The sequence below is a fragment of the Ahaetulla prasina genome, chromosome 16 (assembly GCF_028640845.1).
Source record: "Ahaetulla prasina isolate Xishuangbanna chromosome 16, ASM2864084v1, whole genome shotgun sequence".
Lineage (NCBI taxonomy): Eukaryota > Metazoa > Chordata > Lepidosauria > Squamata > Colubridae > Ahaetulla > Ahaetulla prasina.
Genome location: NC_080554.1, coordinates 3,410,001 through 3,430,000, shown reverse-complemented (window position 1 = coordinate 3,430,000; position 20,000 = coordinate 3,410,001). Strand labels below are relative to the sequence as shown.

At 43.4% G+C, this 20,000-nt stretch overlaps 1 protein-coding gene across 8 annotated transcripts in view; it reads right to left on the bottom strand.

The window, feature by feature from the left end:
• Positions 1 to 20,000, bottom strand: part of MAPKAP1 (MAPK associated protein 1) — a 128,380-nt gene that overhangs the window by 74,757 nt on the left and 33,623 nt on the right. The window lies entirely within an intron of this gene.

Sequence of the window (20,000 nt, the reverse complement as noted above, 5' to 3'; positions counted from 1 at the left end):
GAAAGAGATTGGTGATGGGAACTATGGGAAGATTAATAGTAGTGCAGATTTATTAAATAGTTTGACAGTGTTGAGGGAATTATTTGTTTAGCAGAGTGATGGCCTTCGGGGAAAAAACTGTTCTTGTGTCTAGTTGTTCTGGTGTGCAGTGCTCTATAGCGTCGTTTTGAGGGTAGGAGTTGAAACAGTTTATGTCCAGGATGCGAGGGGTCTGTAAATATTTTCACGGCCCTCTTCTTGATTCGTGCAGTATACAGGTCCTCCATGGAAGGCAGGTTGGTAGCAATTATTTTTATGTCAATGTTTGCATATACTGTTGTGACAAATAAATAAATAAATAAATTAAAAGGTTAGGAAATATTTTATGCATCCTATATCAAAGCGTCCCGCCTTTAGTTTGGAAAGTTGCCTTTAAGGAAATGTACAGTCTGGACTTTGATAGTCCAATGCGATCAAGGAAAGGCCAGCTCTGCGAGAATGACGTCCCTTTGCCTCAAAAGGGCCTCTGGTGGCTCAGACTGCTAAGACAGTCTGTTATTAAACACACAGCTGCTTGCAATTACTGCAGGTTCAAGTCCCACCAGGCCCAAGGTTAACTCAGCCTTCCATCCTTTATAAGGTAGGTAAAATGAGGACCCAGATTGTTGGGGGCAATAAGTTGACTTTATATATAATATACAAATGGATGAAGACTATTGCTTGACACAGTGTAAGCCGCCCTGAGTCTTCGGAGAAGGGCGGGATATAAATGCAAAAAAAATAAAATAAAATTATTTTGTATCCAGATAGTCCTTGGCTTACGACCGCCACCACTGAAGCCAACTTTTCTGTTGCTCCGCGAGACCCTCGTTGAGTGAGTTTTGCCCCGTTTTACGACCTTCCTGGCCGTGGGTGGCTAAGTGAATCTGGCTTCCACGCGGCTCGTCAGAAGATCTCAAAAAGGGATCACACGATCCTGGGACGCTGCAGCCATCGAAAATGTGAGTCGGTTGTCAAAACATTTTGCATTTTGATCACGGGATCGCGGGGGATGCTACAGCGGTCGGTAAGGTTGAAAAAAAACAACGGTTGGAAGTCTCCCCCCTTTTTTTGTAATTTGAACGGTCACTAAATGAAGCGTTGTAAAGTCGAGGACTAGCTGTAATTTATACTTTTCTGCTAGCTCTGGAGAAAGGAAGGATATCGCTGAACCTTGCTCAGCATTTGTTGTCCTCCAAGATTTTCCAGATAAGGGACATTGAGTTTCAGGCACTCGAATGCCCCTTTCAAATCAAGTTTTATTAGGGATCCAAACCAGAAAGTTGTTTTATAAGACAGGGCGAAAAACGAAAAAAGAAGTGAAAATTCCTTAGATGTAAAACCCAGCATTGGAAACTATTTTTTTATATTTTTTTGGGCAGCTAAATGCTGGTGCACATCAATGCGTTTTATCAGCTGTTAGTCGATTTTGGCTTTTTTTTTTTTTTAAGTGGGCTGCTGGCAAACTTTAAATGTTATTTTGTATTAGTTGTTGGTACTTTTTATACGAGGCTTTTCTTTAAAAGAAAAATAGTGCTACTAACTTAACTACGAACATTATGGCATTTTTTAAATTTATTTATTTACATTTATATCCCGCCCTTCTCCGAAGACTCAGGGCGGCTTACAGTGTATAAGGCAATAGTCTCATTCTATTTGTATATTTACAAAGTCAACTTATTGCCCCCCCCAACAATTTGGGTCCTCATTTTATCTACCTTATAAAGGATGGAAGGCTGAGTCAACCTTGGGCCGGGCTTGAACCTGCAGTAATTGCAGGCTGCTGTGTTCTAATAACAGGCTTCTAATAGCCTGAGCTATCACAGCTCTTAATTTCTTGAAGCTGCCATATGGTGATGGTGGGGTTTTTTGGTTCCTTTTACCCTTTATTTATTTATTTATTTATTATTTTGATTTATATACCGCCCATCTCCCGAAGGACTCAGGGCGGTTTACAGCAAGGTAAAAAACAAGAATACAAAAATTAAAACATTATTAAAAAACTGATTCAATTTGGCTAAAATAATGAAAACTCTACTAGAACTCTAATAAAAGCCCCCGTTAAAACTATTAGGCCAGCCCTGCGCGATGGAACAAAAATGTCTTGAGCTCACGTCGAAAAGTCCGGAGGTCAGGAAGTTGACGTATCCTCGGAGGCAGCTCATTCCAGAGGGCAGGAGCCCCCCACAGAGAAGGCCCTCCCCCTGGGGGTCGCCAGTCGACATTGTCTGACCGACGGCACCTGGAGGAGACCCTCCCTATGGGAGCGCACTGGTCGATGGGAGGCAATCGGTGTTGTGCCTTGCCCGCCCCCCTCTCCGCAGCCGGGCCCCTCCCATCTTCTGCTATCTCAGCCAGAGGCTGATAGTGAAGAAGAATGGCCTGGCATGCCTCCAGCCCCCAGCCCTGGCACCATGCCCAGACAGACTGAGCAAACAAACCTCCCTCCTATAGCATGTGCGCCTGAAGCCAGCCACAAGCTAGAATTGCCGGCAGCTGAGCAAGAAGACGAAAGGTGGGCTGATCCTCACTTCCGGAGAATGGAGAGGCGACGTCAGCAAAAGGAAGGGAGGGGCAGGCCTGGATAAGTGCTGAGTCATGGAGCCACACCCCATGGCCTATATAAAGGATCTGCTTTCTGGCATTCTTTGAGTCAGGCAAAGTCTAACTTGGATTGCTGAAGTCACATCCTGGTCTCCTGCCTGCCCTGAGAACTCTGACAGAACTTTGGCAAAGCTGCAGAGGCTTTGCAGCCACGCTTGATACGGACTTCTCCGACCCGGCCGTCAGAGGAGGAGTGGGACAAGATAGGGTTGGACTAGAAGACCTCCAAGGTCCCTTCCCATCTGGTTAAACGCTGTAATTCTGCCGCCTGGAAGGAAGCCCGCATGACTTTAATCTCCCCGCCAGGTGACCGGCCGTCTCTTCCTGGTGAAGCGTTCTTCTCTTACAAGCCCTACAGAAGCTAGCCGGTCTTCCGTCTGGGGCGCCTGGAGAATAGAGTCAGAGGGAAGGGTGGATTTATGACTCTTATTTATATCATTCTAATGTTGGGAGGCTGAAGTAAAAAAAAAAAATAAAAAAAAATTGGGCCTCCGCTGCTTTATCATCATTAATCTTTTCCCGGGGAAGATGACGACGATGGGGACCGAAGGCTGCCTGAATTGCTGATGTGCATAAACCAAATGGATCGTAGGGGGGCGAAACCATTTGCATTTACTTTTTTTTTTTTAAACCGCACGCAAACGCACGCAAACTTCTCTCGCAGGGAGTGGAAGGCAGGCTGGGGTATATCAAGCCTTCTCCCAGTCAAAAGGGGGAGCAGAGCCCCACTTGCATCCATTGCATTGGAACGACAGAATAACAAGAGTTGGGAGGGACCCTGGGGGTCATCTAGTCGAACCCCGTGCTGGAGCAGGAAACCGTATACATTTCAGACAAATGGCTGTCGAGTCTCTTCTAAAAATGACATGAGGAATCACCCACAACTTCTGGAGGCAACTTCCGTTCCACTGGTTAATCGTTCTCACTATCAGAAAATCTCTCCTTAGTTCTAGGTTGTTTCTCTCCTTGATGAGTTTCCATCCATTGCTTCTTCTCCTGCCTTCAGAGAACAGGTGGACCCCTTCTTCTTTGTGCAGATGCCCCTTAAATATTGGAAGACTTGTTATCATGTCTCCCCTAGTTCTTCTTTTCATCAAACTAGACCTACCCAATTCCAGCAACCGTTGTTCGCATGTTTTATCCTCCAGTCCGCTAATCATCTTGGCTGCTCTTCTCTGCACTCTTTCTAAGAGTCTCCACATCTTTTTTTTATATCATGGCAACCGAACTGGATGCCATGACATTCCAAGTGTGGTCTTCTTCGATGCAAATTCGAATGATCGACTCCCAAAGATTATTTACATAATTCAATCCTTTGGAAGAGATGGGACTTCCCAAATAGCAGATGGGAAATCCATCCCATTCCATGCCTCTGTCACCTTTTCAATTACGTCCGGTCGAGGAAACAGAAGCTGCAGCAAACCAACCTGATCTTAAAACATGCTTTTTTTTAAAATCGTTGTTTTGTTAATAAACCCCTGATCGTTGAAGTCATCCTGGGGCCACGCTCCAAAATGCAGGCAAAGGCGGGACAAAGAGAGAGCAGCTAAATCCACTTTATCCGTTTCATTTAATTGAAAGTTTAATGAACATTAAAATGAATTAATCAAGGTCCTGCCGGACAACTGCGCCCTATGCATTTAATAATTTTCTTTGGCCGGGATATTAAAAATGACAGTTCAAGAGATAACCTCTGAATGGGTCCAAAGATATTTGAGAGGGGTCTGGGAAGCTTAGATTTCAAAGGGAGCATCCCGATTTACAATCTAACTTTTCTCCTTTTCTATTTACGGCACCAAAATCCATTTGAAACTCAAGCGAAGCCTCGATTTAATTCTCAGCACAGAACCAAATACAGTATATGCACTTACTTGCTGGCGGGGGAGGGGGGAGGGGGGAATATATGATTAATTTGTTAATAATCATGATTTACCAGATCTTCCTTTACAATGGAGTTCGGTGACTTAATGTTATAACGCTTTAAGATTAGATGGCCTAATGATATATAATGCGAGAGATTTTTAACCGAATCGTTATTTAGTGAGTCATAAAACCCTCTTAAAAATTAATCTTTCACGCACATCCGGCTTATCCAAAGTTAGCATTTAATTAGATGGCCTTGGCGCAAATGAGCATACTATTTTATTTGCTCAATCAGGATGTGCCTCTCCAGTAATTAGAATTAATTCAAGCCATTGACTCACACCTCCTAACAAACAATATAAAACATTAGGGAAAACAGAAATAAATGGAGGGGGCAGGTTTTCCCCCTCCCCGCTTTCCCAAATCTCCACAAAACAAAACGTCACATCCTTACTTTTACAAGACCCCAAAAATATCTCCCGTGTCTTTTTCTTTAAAAGGCAGAAGGACGCATAAAGTACATTAATTTCATGCATGTATTATTATTTTTAATTGATACACGAGAATGTTTGTATATGAGGGATCTTTGGGTTTGGTGGTTTTCTTGCAAACATTTCGTGACCCAGCTAGGTAACATCATCAGTGCTGGTAGTGTGACTTGCTCCCTGTTTATATATAGTAGCTCTGAGCTGGGTTGTTTCCTTGCAGATGTTTCATGACCCAACTAGCAACCATTTAAATATGAGCCAGCCGTGTGCAGCGGCAGCCAAAAAAGCCAACACAGTTCTGGGCTGCATAAACAGAGGGATAGAATCAAGATCACGTGAAGTGTTAATACCACTTTATAAGTCCTTGAAGGTAAGGCCACACTTGGAAATATTGCATTCAGTTTTGGTCACCACGATGTAAAATGGATGTTGAGACTCTAGAAAGAGTAAAGAGAAGAGCAACCAAGAGGATTAGGGGGACTGGATGAAGAACGGTTGCAGGAACTGAACATGGCTAGTTTGATGAAAAGAAGAACTAGGGGAGACATGATAGCAGTCTTCCAATATCTCAGGGGCTGCCCCAAAGAAGAGGGAGTCAAGCTCTTTTCCAAAGCACCTGAGGGTAGAACAAGAAGCAATGGGTGGAAACTAGTCAAGGAGAGAAGCAACTTAGAACTAAGGGGAAATTTCCTGACAGTTAGCACAATTAACCAGTGGAACAACTTGCCTCCAGAAGTTGTGAATGCTCCAACACTGGAAGCTTTTAAGAAGAGGTTGAATAACCATTTGTCTGTAGTGGTGTAGGGTTGCCTGCCTAAGCAAGGGATTGGACTAGAAGACCTCCAAGGTCCCTTCCAACTCTGTTATTCTATTCTATTCTATTCTATTCTATTCTATTCTATTCTATTCTATTCTATTCTATTCTATTCTATTCTATTCTATTCTATTCTATTCTATTCTAGCTTGGCTTGACTAGACTGAGTAGATCAAACGAAAAATCAGCTGGACTGCTTTTGTTTTCCAGCAGACAGTAAAATCCCATTAATGTCCTCGCTTAATTTATCTCGTTTGGGTTGTCACCAATCATAAAATTTTAACCCAGTAATTTCCTGTGATGCAAAGCATAACAGAGTATGAATATTTAAATGCTGCGTAAATAAAGCTCCCCCCCCACACCCTCCTGCGCGTTTAATTTTGGTATTCTGCAGTGGTGCCTTCACTTAGAAACCTCCCTCCGCCCTCTCGACAGTATTTTTCAATTACAGCCCAGATGTTCTAAGGTGTCGGGCAGGCAAAGCGAGTTTGGAGGAATATTTCCTCGGAATCGCAGTGAAGATTCTGCCCCGGCTTCAGGAGTCATGAACAAACTCATGTTTTATGCTGAAATTCCCTCCTCCTGCCTCTTTGCACTTCCACACAATTCCTCCTTAATATCCCTGTTAATCATTATACCGCGTAAAACGAGAAGGGAACGTTTGTAGCTCTGGGTGCAATTGTGGGTGCTGCTGTGTGAGCTTGGTGGTTTTCTTGCAGACGTTCCTTTACCCAAGTAGGTAACATCATCAGCGCCGCAAGGGACTGAGGATATGTTGTATATAAACAGGGAGCAAAACCCCAGTCCCTTCTAGCTTTGATGATGTTACCTAGTTGGGTCATGAAACGTCTGCAAGAAAACCACCCAGCTCAGAGAGCACCAAAGACCCCCCACAGTCTTCCATCTCCTTTTCTCCTTCCTCCACTTCCCAAACCCCACTCCTTTTTAGCCTGATGATGTTACCTAGTTGGATAATGAAACGTCTCCAAGGAAACAACTAAGCTGTGAGAGCACAAGGACCCTACACTCCTCCTCTCTCCCAACTGCATTATCTTAGAATAGAATAGAATAGAATATGTAAAGAATAGAATAGAATATGGAAAGAATAGAATAGAAAAGAATAGAATAGAATAAAATATGGAAAGAATAGAATAGAATAGAATAGAATAGAATAGAATAGAATAGAATAGAATAGAATAGAATAGAATAGAATAAAATTCTTTATTGGCCAAGTGTGATTGGACACACAAGGAATTTGTCTTGGGTGCATATGCTCTCAGTGTACATAAAAGAAAAAATACATTCGTCAAGAATCAATAGAATAGAATAGAATAGAATAGAATAGAATAGAATAGAATAGAATAGAATAGAATAGAATAGAATTTTTTATTGGCACACAAGGAATTTGTCTTTGGTGCATAAGCTCTCAGTGTACATAAAAGAAAAGATACCTTCATCAAGGTACAACACTTACAACACTTAATGATAGTCATAGGCTACAAATAAGCAATCAGGAAACAATCAATATCAGTATAAATTGTAAATCTAGCATATCTAATATAAATCTAGCAACTGATGATGTTACCTAGCTGGGTAATGAAACGTCTCCAAGAAAACCACCAAGCTGAAATATTTTCTATCTCCCTAGCAGAAAATCTCCCTTTGGAACAGGTAACTTCCGACATAGGTCGAAAGTCGGGGATTGGAACTGCAGTTCCAATCCCCGACTGAAAGCACCTCCAGGATGGGTTTAATGGTCATCTCCAAGGGAGACAAACTCTGTTCTGTGGTCAGTTAAGGCAGCTTTCCCCGGCTTGATGCTCGGAGGCTCAACTGAGCTAGTGAAGGATGGGCAAAGGGAGAAAAACAGGCCCTCTGCTTTGGAGGATTTATTCCTATTTCACATTCCCCTCATCAAAGTGGGTTAATTTCATTAGAAGAGATAACAAACCCAGCCGTAAAAGTGCAGCCACCAAATGGCCTCTTAATAAATAAGCTTTTAAAAGTACCATAAACACAATGTGTGTTTGCTGCAGAAATCTGCCACGGGATCTTGTAATGAACAGATGCTATTAAAAGTGGGGGGGGGGAGAGAGGAAGAAAAGAAAAGAAAAGAAAAGAAAAGAAAAGAAAAGAAAAGAAAAGAAAGTCATCTCAGACACCCGGAGCTAGAAAACAGGCTGTGCATTTTTAAACCTCTAAAATGTGGCTTTGCTAGATTCCCTTTTTGAGGATATTTCTCCATTTGGGGGTGAAACGTGTTTTTTTTTTAAAACACAGACCGAGGGGGCTGTTTTGTAACCTGCCCCCAATCTGGGAACCAGACAGGAAATGAACAAGATTCTTTTCTGCCCAAGGGAAAACACACAAACACACACAAACACACACACCACAGTATGAGTGTTGGTGCTTTCTGAATCTTTTGTGGATCTAAAAGGATTTTTTTAAAAAAAAAAAAGACTCTGGTTATTAGTGAATGAATAGCTTGGATTTTATGCACTGCCTTTTAAAAGCATCTGGCTTTTCATCACTTTGACCACTGGGTTGTTAAGTGTGAAAAACAATCATCAGTCACTTCCCCTGCCCCCCCGTTGTAACTTTTCCCCAAATTGTAACTCGAGGGTCTACCTGTACTGTAGAGCTTTTTCCAATCTGCAGGGTTGTTGTTTTGTTTTTAAAGTACAAGGTGCCATTTTGGATCAGGAGAAGGCCATCCCATCCCAGCATCCGTTGAAAACGTGGCAATGGATGCTTTCTCTCCAGCTGAGGAGACGGAAGTTGTGGTTGTACTGCTGAGATTCACTTTCCATTATAGAATAGAATGTAAAATAGAATAGAATAGAATAGAATAGAATAGAATAACAGAGTTGGAAGGGACCTTGGAGGTCTTCTAGTCCAACCCCCTGCTTAGGCAGGAAACCCTACACCACTTCAGACAAATGGTTATCCAACCTCTTCTTTAAATCTCCTAGTGTTGGAGCATTCACAACTTCTGGAGGCAAGTTGTTCCACTGGTTAATTGTTCTCACTCTCAGCAAATTTCTCCTTAGTTCTAAGTTGCTTCTCTCCTTGGTTAGTTTCCACCCATTGCTTCTTGTCCTGCCCTCAGGAGAATAGCTCGACCCTCCCCCCCAACTTCTTTGGGGCAGCCCCTGAGATATTGGATGATCTCCAATCTAGCAAAATTAGAGGAATCGCATTGGAAAAATGCTAATTCTAACCCTCGAAATAAACCTACGGCAACTGATTGCTGACTTAACACTTCATGGGACTTCCGTCCGTCCATGGGCAAATATATCTGTTTTTCTATCTCAAAGACTCAAAGGAGTCCTTGGAGGTACGACAGATTAATAATCTAAAAAAGAAAATCGATAATGTTTCATGAAAATAAAATAACGACGGGAGGTGAGCCGGGTTTTTGTCCTTTGTCTTAGAAAATAATAGCATCCTCTAATTTGGGGGTGGGTGGGGAGCGCCTGGCCATTTCTTTCTCTCAAGTCTGAGAGAATTCAATCCTTTTCTCTCGGCTATCGGGAATGTTGACTTATGAACATGGTTTGATTTTGAGCCATGTATAATTAAGTGAAGGATAATAACATTAGACCAAGCTTAAAATCAATTAAATTGAATAAAACGCAATATGATTCAAGCAGAAGATTAACTAGGCTGTCACATAAAATTGTATTTTTGAATTTTTTTATTCTAATTAAACATGTTCTAATTAAATGACCGCAGCTTTCTCCTTCGCCCTCCTTCTCCCACCCCTGCCCGCCCGCCCGCCTCAAGTTCCTTGGTATCTATTTCAAACGGCGTGTTCATTAAAATTATATTCTATAGCTCATTAGAAATGGCTGCTCTTCTTCCTTGAATAATACTTGGTGTGCAAACCACTAACAAAGAGGCTCAATCTTTGCCCTGATCCTGGGTGTTCTCAGTGGTCACATTTTGCAGAGTCCAACTGTGGATCCGCAGGTCTCCAAAACGAACAAGCCGAATGCACCACCATAATAAAATTTAAAAAATAAATAATAAAAGTAAAATAAAATAATAAAATAAATGCAATGCAATGCAGTGCAATACAGGTAATCCTCGATTTATGACCACAATTGAGCCCAAAATAATAAAATAAAATAAAATAAAATCAATAAAATAAATGCAATGCAATGCAATACGGGTAACCCTCGACTTATGACCTCAATTGAGCCCACAATTTCTGTTGCTAAGGGAGACACTTGTCGTTCGGTCGCCGTAAGTAGCCGGCAATATAATTTTTCCAAATAAATAAACAAATAAACAAACAATCGAACGAGTTTTGCTCCCATTTCTTGCCGCAGTCGTTCAGCGAGTCATGACGTGGTTGGGAAGCGAACCGGGCATTCGAGTTTGCTCGTCAGAAGGTGGCAAAAGGGGATCGCGTGACCCCGGGGCACTGCAACCGTCCTAACCGTGAATCACTTGCCAGGCGTCTGAATTTGGATTACCCAACCACAAAGCTGTGGCAATGGTTGCTTTAAGTGCGAAAAACAGCCATATTTTTTTTCCCCAGCGCTGTTGCAACTTCAAACGGTCACTAAACGAAGGACTACCTGTCCTTGCCTTGGTCAGCCTTGGTGATTACAATTGGCCTCCTGGATAATTTGTAGGACAGGTGGACCCCTGGAGCAGGCGCTTTGTCTGCCTCCTTCTCCCTGTCTTGTAGGCTGCAGAGACCACCAAAGAACTGAATTTCCAAACAAGGCCCCATGGCTGGAGCGGTGCCCCCGAAAGATGTTAGTTGTTGAACAACCAGACAACCAGATTCACCCCTGAAGCGTTCAACTAGCTATTTTATTTGCTCGTGCCTACAAGAATCTTCTCAGACTGGCGGTTTGTCCCTGGACCAGACTAGATAAGGTTCAACGGCGTTCAAGAGAGATGGGACCTTGCTCTTTGGCGGCTACGTAGAGATTCCAGGCTAGTTCCCCGCTTGACTCCTCCTTCTCCAGTCTCTCTCCGACCTTGGGGTTGTGAGTGGATTGGCGGGGCAACCCCAAAATAGGAAGCTTTGGGCAGCGGGCTGCAAAATCTAAGTTTGAGGGACGTCTTGGGGGCACCCTCTGAAAAAAGTGAGGGGGGGGGCAAAAGGGCAGCTGGAACCGGAATCCGTGCTTCGTTGGGATTCCGTCGATAAACGAATCACTGTTTCGCAGGATTACCCTCCGTGCCATTGGTCTTTCTAGCACATTAAAAAGGCCGGGATCGAGGAGGAGGATGCATGGGGGACGGTGGGCTAAGCTCCCTGGAGTTGTGGCTTATGGGTCTCCATTCTAGCTTGGAGTGGCAATGCGTCGGAGCACGACCGAGATGCTTGTGAGGGTACAGTAACAAAGCTTCTCTCTCTCTCTTTTTTTCCTCTTTCTCTCTCGCCTTTTCTCTCTCTTTTTCTCTCTTTCTTTCTTTCTCTCATTATTTCTCTCTCTCTCTTTCTTCCTCTTTCTCTCTCTCTTTATTTCTCTTTCTCTCATTCTTTTTCTCTTTCTCTCTTTTTCTTCTTCTTTCTCTCTCTCTCTCTCTTTCTTTCTCTTTCTCTCATTCTTTCTCTCTCTTTCTCTCTCTCTTTCTTCCTCTTTCTCTCTCTCCCTTTCTCTCTCTTTCTTTCTCTTTCTCTCATTCTTTTTCTCTTTCTCTCTCTCTTTTTCTTCCTCTTTCTCTCTCTCTCTCTTTCTTTCTCTTTCTCTCTCTCTTTTTCTTCCTCTCTCTCTCTCTTTCTTTCTCTTTCTCTCATTCTTTCTCTCTTTCTCTCATTCTTTCTTTCTCTCTCTCTTTTTCTTCCTCTCTCATCCCCGAAGTGAACAGGACTTGAAACCAACCAGGCTCCAATTTAGGGAAGGGGAGCATTTGATGATTATTATTATTTTCTCTCCTTTTTTCTCTCTTTCTTTCTCTTTCTCTCATTCTTTCTCTCTTTCTCTCTCTCTTTCTCCCTTTCTCTCTCTCTCTCTCTCTTTCTCTCTCTCTCCCCCTCCCTTCTTCCCTCTCTCTCTGTGCATGTGTGTGCGCGCGTGTGTGTTTTATTTGTTCAGTGAAATCCAGAAGAAGAAGAAGGCAGGCAGGCATTCTGGTTGGGGCGATTACAGATGCACAGATCCAGCCTAGCAAATCAGTTAAATTAAACCGGTATTTCATCTAAGTGGGAAGAGAGTGGTGCCTGCAATTGCTGGGCCCCACCGGTAACTTAAGTTTTCTCATTTCATCCTCCGATACTCCTAAGTAAATAAAACAACAAGGCTGGGGAGGGGAAGAAGAGGAGGGGGGAGGAAGAGAAGCGAGGGGATGGGTGGAGGGGGTGGAGTTGGGGGTTGGAAGGGATGGGTAGAGTGAGAATCAAGTTTTTCACCCACCCACCCCCCACAAAATGGAATCTGTCACTTCCCGGGCTGTGATCTTTTCAGCTCCTGCACCCTAAATGCGCGCGGAGACATTATATGCGCTTTCTATTTAGCAATTTAATTATATCTTTGCAGCCGGAGAGTGGCAATGGCTTGCAGTAATAATCAGGTGAAAGCATTCTCGCATTAATATGCCGGAATCCGATGTGTTAATTTGATGCAACTTTGCCTTGACAATATGTGATTAATTTGTTCCAGGGCTAGCTTGGCTCCCGGGCTCCCTGACAGTTGAAAATGCTGGGTTTCTTTTCCCGCGTATCACTGGTTGACACCTCTCAGCCCTCCGTTTTCCTTAGGACCACTGCTAATTTGTAATGAACTGGATTTTCCAGGAGGAGGGAGGAAGAGAAGCGAGGGATGGGTGGAGGGGTGGAGTTGGGGTTGGAAGGGATGGGTAGAGTGAGAATCAAGTTTTCACCCACCCACCCCCACAAAATGGAATCTGTCACTTCCGGCTGTGATCTTTTCAGCTCCTGCACCCTAAATGCGCGGAGACATTATATGCGCTTTCTATTTAGCAATTTAATTATATCTTTGCAGCGGAGAGTGGCAATGGCTTGCAGTAATAATCAGGTGAAAGCATTCTCGCATTAATATGCCGGAATCCGATGTGTTAATTTGATGCAACTTTGCCTTGACAATATGTGATTAATTTGTTCCAGGGCTAGCTTGGCTCCCGGGCTCCCTGACAGTTGAAAATGCTGGGTTTCTTTTCCCGCGTATCACTGGTTGACACCTCTCAGCCCTCCGTTTTCCTTAGGACCACTGCTAATTTGTAATGAACTGGATTTTCCAGGAGGAGGGAGGAAGAGAAGCGAGGGATGGGTGGAGGGGGTGGAGTTGGGGGTTGGAAGGGATGGGTAGAGTGAGAATCAAGTTTTTCACCCACCCCCCCCCCCCAAAATGGAATCTGTCACTTCCCCGGCTGTGGTCTTTTCTGCTCCTGCACCCTAAATGCGCGCGGAGACATTATATGCGCTTTCTATTTAGCAATTTAATTATATCTTTGCAGCCGGAGAGTGGCAATGGCTTGCAGTAATAATCAGGTGAAAGCATTCTCGCATTAATATGCCGGAATCCGATGTGTTAATTTGATGCAACTTTGCCTTGACAATATGTGATTAATTTGTTCCAGGGCTAGCTTGGCTCCCGGGCTCCCTGACAGTTGAAAATGCTGGGTTTCTTTTCCCGCGTATCACTGGTTGACACCTCTCAGCCCTCCGTTTTCCTTAGGACCACTGCTAATTTGTAATGAACTGGATTTTCCAGGAGGAGGGGGAGGGAGGAGGGAGGGAGGGAGGGGGCACCTTCATTTTTAATTCTGTCAGTGTCACCTCCTTGAGGAAAATTACAAGTTTCCGTAGGTGTGATTAGTGCCACACTCCACCTGATAAGAGGTTTGAGGAAACAAAGCCCTTCGAAAAGAGAAGTCGGTATTTAATCTGCAGAAAACAGATTTATTGCCTCGAGACAGATAAATATAATACAGCATCCCCTTCTTCTCCTTCTCCTTTTCCTCCTCCTCCATCATCATCTCCTCCTCCTCCTTTTTCTTCTTCTCCTCCTCCTCTTCCTCCCCCTCTATCTTCATCTTTTTCATCTTCTCTTCCTTCTTCTCCTCTCCTCCTCTATCATCATCTCCTCCTCCTCTTCCTCATCTCCTCCTCCTCTTTATTTATTATTTAATTGTATTTTTATAATATCCTCTCTCTTCCTCCTCCTCCTCTAGCTTCATCTTCTTCATCTCCTCCTCCTCTATCATCATCTTCTTCTTCTTCTTCTTCTCCTCCTCCTCCTCCTCCTCCACCACCACCTCTCCTCCTCCTCTATCATCTCCTCCTCTTCCTTCTCCTCTATCTTCATCTTCTTCATCTTCATCTACATCTTCTCCTCCTCTTCCTCCTCCTCCTCCTCCTCCTCCTCCTTCTTCTCCTTCTCCTCCTCCTCCTCCTTCTTCTCCTTCCTCCTCCTCCTCCTCCTCTTTCCAGATGCTTATTTAGAAATCCTGTATCTTTCCCTGGCAGCTTCTTTTAAAACAGGTTTTTGGGTTGTTGTTTTTCTGGAAAACTGGAATAACAAAATGCTATATTGCAATATGTTGCTGACCCCTCCAAAAAAAAGACATTTGTAAATTAATCCTTCGGAAAGAAGCTGCTCGGACAACCTGGATTAGATTAGTAAACCAGCAAAGTCGAACAGCAGAGAGAGCAGTAGAGGCTGGTTCGACGTTCAAATATTGCAAATATCCCAAATTATAACGGGCAGGCGAGTTTACTTTCGGAATACAGCGAGAGGTACCGGACGCTAGCATTGCCTGGATCGCCTTCTTGGTTTGAAGGACCTTGCGCTGACATATATATATATTTTCCTAAGCTCCTGGCACCAAGAGACGTATTACCTTTGATACTAGAAGTAATGTATGGGTCACTATGAGCTACTGACATCCATGGCCTTGTCCTCCACCAACGGCTGAATCCCCCTTTCCGCGTTGTCCATATTGATGTCCATCAATTCATCCGCTGGCGGCAGGTCCCAGGGTTTAGTCGCCCACCTGGGTGAAAAACTGCTCCTTCCTGTTGTCTCTTCTGAACGCCCCATTATTTCTTGATTTATACAGTCATTTATACACCACCCTTCTCGGAGATTCAAGGTGGCTAGGCCTCATTATTCAGCTTCACTAGGGCGACCTCAGGTTTCTGGTCTTTTATGAGGGATGGAAGGGAAGATCTCCCCACAGTTTTCCTGGGCAGCGTTTTTTTTTATGTGCACCTCAACCCTGTCTTTCATGGAACGGACCTTTAGCTGTAAAGTTTCCTCCACCCTCAAAGGCAGACTTCTGGACAGGAGGATCCATCAATTTCAGCCTTTTGGAAACTCACCCGCACATTCAAGGAGCAGACGACCGCAGAAAAATCAAGGGCTTTGATCCTGCTAGACACACAATAGGAAACAGGCCCTAGAGCTCGGCTAGGATATGACAATAAACATGTCCTATATACGTTGGAAGGGAACAAAAACAAAACAAAACAAGGCCAAAAAGCCTCCTTGCCAGCAATCAACGACCAGATAAGCAGAGGTTATTAACACCCAGGTTGATACCAGACCAACAATCAAGCCGCAAGCAATATCTCAAATCGAGGGGCTACCAACTCAAACAATCAAACAATAAATCACAGCCTAATCAAGGAACCACCAAGAACATAGACACCAACCCTGACAGGGCAAGAGACTAGTATATTAACAGAGAGCAAACCGCACTCCCTTCCGGAGCCTGATGATGTTACCTAGTTGGGTAATGGAACGTCTGCAAGGAAACAACGCAGCTCAGCGCTTCTGAATATAAACAGGGGGAAAGCAACACTCACTAGCACTGATATTGTTACCTAATTGTTACCTGCAATTGTTACCTGATATTGTTACCTGCCTGTGGCTTTCTGGGTGCGCTTCAAGGGTTTGGTAACCATCTTCAAAGCGCTCCATGGCATAGGGCCGGGTTACTTACGGGACTGTCTACTGCCACCGATTGCCTCCCACCGACCCATGCGATCTCACAGGGAGGGACTCCTCAGGGTGCCGTCAGCCAGGCAGTGCCGACTGGCGACACCCAGGGGAAGGGCCTTCTCTGTGGGGGCTCCCACCCTCTGGAATGAACTTCCCCTGGGACTCCGTCAACTTCCCGACCTTCGAACCTTTCGCTTAAGACACATCTATTTATCTGCGCAGGACTGGGCTAGGTTTTTAATTAAATGTAGTTTTAACGGGGTTTTATTATTTTAATTGTAAATTTTAATTCGGCCTTATCTAATAAGTTTTTTAATTAGTGTTTTATTTCTGTATTTATAGTTATGTATTGGTGTTTTTAATAGGCTGTAAACCGCCCTGAGTCCCTTGGGAGAGAGGGCGGTATAAAAATGTGATTAAAAATAAAAAAAATAAATAAAAAATAATTGGGTCATTAGGTATGTAGGTGGGTGGGTGGGTAGATAGATAGCTAGATAGTGTGTATGAGAGAGAGAGAGAGAGAGAGAGAGAGAGAGAGAGAGGACAGATAGATAGATAGAGAGATAGAGAGATAGGATAGACAGACAGATGAGTGTGAGAATGTGTGTGTGAGAGAGGGAGATGAGAGAGAGACAGAGACAGGCAGAGTGATAGATAGATAGATAGATAGATAGATAGATAGATAGATAGATAGATAGATAGATAGATAGATATATTAGAGAGAGAGAAAGAGTAGATAGAAGGAGAGAGACAGGCAGAGTGATGGATAGATGAGAGAAAGAGAGACAGAGATGACAGACAGACAGACAGACAGACAGGTGAGTGTGAGAATGTGTGTGTGAGAGAGGGAGATGAGAGAGAGACAGACAGGCAGAGAGATAGATAGATGATAGATAGATAGATAGATAGATATTTTTGTCTTTATGTCAGATCCAAAATTAGAATCTTAACCCTCTTCCTCTCGCCATTTTGAATTAACAGGCTTTGGACCAAACTTTTTCCAACTGGAGATAGGACCGTTTTGCACTGATGATGTTACCTGGTGGAAGAAACCAGCCAAGCTCAGAGCTGTATGTAAACAGGGAGCAAGTCACACTCACTAGCACCGATGAGGTTACCTAGTTGGGTCATGAAAACGCCTGCAAGCAAAACCACCAAGCTCAGAGAGGACCAAGGATCCTTCATTTCAACCCCTGAGCTACAAATAGCCTCCTTGTTTCTTCCTGATCTGAACTGATCTGCGCTGGTTCTTGCCAGTTCTTGCACACAGATTGGTTCTCACGTCCTTCACCTTCCATGGATATTAATTCGTATCTATTTGGAGTTACCGGAAGGACATATTCTTAAATGAGACCCCCCCCCCACACACACAGGGTTAAAATAAAATCTCTGAAATCAGTAGGTTCTCTTTTGATTCCTTTCTCCCTGCCAGGGGATTTCTCTTGCCACCAAAGCCGCACGTTAAGTCTATTTTCACGAATTTATCTTCCTGCGGCTTCTCGGGTCCCCTTTGAAAGATGACTGACAGCTTAACTTTAAACAGTGAGGAGAAAACAGAACTTAATCTATATTAATGCTGCGACCTGGAAGATTTAAGGAAGCTCCGTCTTAGGTTGTCAGTATCATTTATGCTGACGGAAGAGCCCAAAACGTCCCAGAACTTCAGAATTGGAAACCGGACCGCCATACTTTTCAGGTTGGAAAGAAAAAAAATAAGAGAGAGAGAGAGAGAGAGAGAGAGAGAGAGAGAGAGAGAGAGAAAATATTCTGCAACTTCTGAAGCCTTCCCGGGGAGATGATAATAATTAATGGGGCGGGTTCCCACGACACCCCCTCTCTCGCCTCCCCCCCCCACCAGCTATTTATTCAAGAAATACGCTGCCAAAAAGAATTAAAAAGTAATGAAAAGAGAAGGGAGAACAGCTAGCAAAACCATTTATTTGTTCAGGTTTCTCCTTACAATACGGAGACTATGTCTAATGACAATATGATTCCGGGGTGAAAAATGACAGGCTTATTTATTTATTTTTTTATTGTTTTTTTTTTTAAACCGAAAGAAAAATTAATCTTGCAAGCCTGCTTATAAATCATAGGAATGTCAGTAAAAGTAACCAACTGTTGTTTTTATTAACAGATGCGCATCTGGATGTAGGTATGTGAGGTACGGGATGCCTGCTCTCGGGCCCACAACGGTTAACTCTTTGGTGGCATCCTGAGGAAATTAATTTGAAGAGAGGGGAGAGGAGGGCAAATATTTGATTGAGGATCCTTTGGATTCAAGAGCTCTCCGAGGAAGTGGGTAATGATGACTTGGATGACAGAGCCGAATAACAGACTTGGAAGGGACCTTGGAGGCCTTCTAGTCCAACCCCCTGCCCAGGCAGGAAACCCTACACCACTTCAGACAAATGACTATCCAACATCTTCTTAAAAATTTCCAGTGTTGGAGCATTCACAGCTTCTACAGGCAAGTCGTTCCACTTACTGATTGTTCTAACTGTCAGGAAATTTCTCTTTAGTTGTAAGTTGCTTCTCTCCTTGATTAATTTCCACCCTTGCTTCTTGTTCTACCCTCAGAGGCTTTGGAGAATAGTTTGACTTCCCACTTCTTTGTGGCAACCCCTGAGATATTGGAACACACCTATCATGTCTCCCCTAGTCCTTCTTTTCATTAAACTAGGCATACCCAGTTCCTGCAACCGTTCTTCATATAATTCTATAGAGGAATTATTGAGTCTGCCATTTGCACCTCTATAGCTGTCTGGTTCGGTTCTGCAACCCAACAAGAAAAACACAGACTTCAGAGGATAATTAGAACTGCAGAAAAAATAATTGCTACCAACCTGCCTTCCATTGAGGACCTGTATACTGCACAAATCAAGAAGAGGGCCGTGAAAATATTTACAGACCCCTTGCATCCTGGACATAAACTGTTTCAACTACTACCCTCAAAACGACGCTATAGAGCACTGCACACCAGAACAACTAGACACAAGAACAGTTTTTTCCCGAAGGCCATCACTCTGCTAAACAAATAATTCCATCAACACTGTCAGACTATTTACTGAATCTGCACTACTATTAATCTTCTCATAGTTTCCATCACCAATCTCTTTCCATTTATGACTGTATGACTATAACTTGTTGCTGGCAATCCTTATGATTTATATTGATATATTGACCATCAATTGTGTTGTAAATGTTGCACCTTGATGAACGTATCTTTTCTTTTATGTACACTGAGAGCATCTGCACCAAGACAAATTCCTTGTGTGTCCAATCACACTTGGCCAATAAAAATTCTATTCTATTCTATTCTATTCTATTCTATTCTATTCTATTCTATTCTATTCTATTCTATATGTTTTAGCCTCCAGTCCCCTAATCATCTTTGTTGCTCTTCTCTGCACTCTTTCTAACATCTTCTTAAAAACTTCCAGTGTTGGAGCATTCACAACTTCTGCAGGCAAGTCGTTCCACTGATTAATTGTTCTCACGGTCAGGAAATTTCTCCTTAGTTCTAAGTTGCTTCTCTCCTTGATTGCTGGAATCAATAGAAAGATGCGAGCTTGAAAGATAGCGGGCCAGGATCCTGGACAATAGTTAGTCCAAAGGTTCAGTATTACAGATTCAAGAGCGCGGAGATTACTCCAACTTGCTAATTAAGTTCCACTTGATTAAAGGCATGGATTTATTGACTAAGTGCATCACCTGCGTTTGCAGGTAGCCTTAACGTAAGGGCTTTAAGGCACAGCTCTAACAGAATGGCATAGTTGGAAGGGACCTTGGAGGTCTTCTACTCCAACCCCCTACTCAAGCAGGAGATCCTATACCATTCCAGATAAATGGTTGTCCAATCTCTTCTTAAAAACCACCATCTACAACTTGTGGTGGCAAGTTGTTCCACTGGTTAAATTGTTCTCACTCTCAGGAAGTTTCTCCTTAGTTCTAAGTTGCTTCTCTCCTTGATTGGCTTCCACCCGTTGCTTCTTCTCCTGCCCTCAGGTGCTTTGGAGAACAGGTGGACCCACTCTTCTTTGGGGCAGCCCCTCAAGTATTGGAAGACTGCTATCATGTCATCCCTGGTCCTTCTTTTCATTAAACTGGACCTACCCAGTTCCTGCAACTGTTCTTTGTATGTTTTAGCCTCCGATCTCCTAATCATCTTGGTTGCTCTTCCCTGCACTCTTTCTAGAGTCTCAACGCCTTTCTTTTTACATGATGAATCACCCACAACTTCTGAAGGCCAGTTGGTCTTCTGATTAATTGTTCTCACCGTTGGGG